The sequence below is a fragment of the Arachis ipaensis genome, chromosome B06 (genome assembly GCF_000816755.2).
Source record: "Arachis ipaensis cultivar K30076 chromosome B06, Araip1.1, whole genome shotgun sequence".
NCBI classification, from domain to species: Eukaryota; Viridiplantae; Streptophyta; class Magnoliopsida; order Fabales; family Fabaceae; genus Arachis; species Arachis ipaensis.
In genome coordinates this window covers 76,097,860-76,098,262 of record NC_029790.2, presented here as the reverse complement: position 1 = coordinate 76,098,262, position 403 = coordinate 76,097,860, and positions in this window count along the sequence as shown.

The following is a 403-nucleotide window of genomic DNA, read 5'->3' as shown; positions in this document are numbered from 1 at the left end:
ATTCACTTATTTATACCTAAGGTTTCCTCTAATTCAAATTCAAAAAACTGAATCTTATCTTAATCAGAATAAGTAAGATAGCTCCTAATAATTTAAATCCTAGAATTAAAACAGAATTAAATCAAATTCAAATATAATCTAACAAATCTAATTATTATAGAATCTTCTTTAATCTTCAATTCAGAATCACATCTTTAAAGTTAGGCCTTGGAGAAAGCGTTACTGGAGTTGCACTGGGCTAGCTTCCTTGGGCTAGGCATGGCACGCTTACCAGCAGCGTGGCACCCCCTTTCTGGGCTGAGCATAGGGTGTGGCATGTACCATTCCTTTTTAAAATACCGTTTCAAATAAAGTCTCAGATTTTATAGAAATTTCGGCAGCATCTCCCCTAAAACTTGGACTT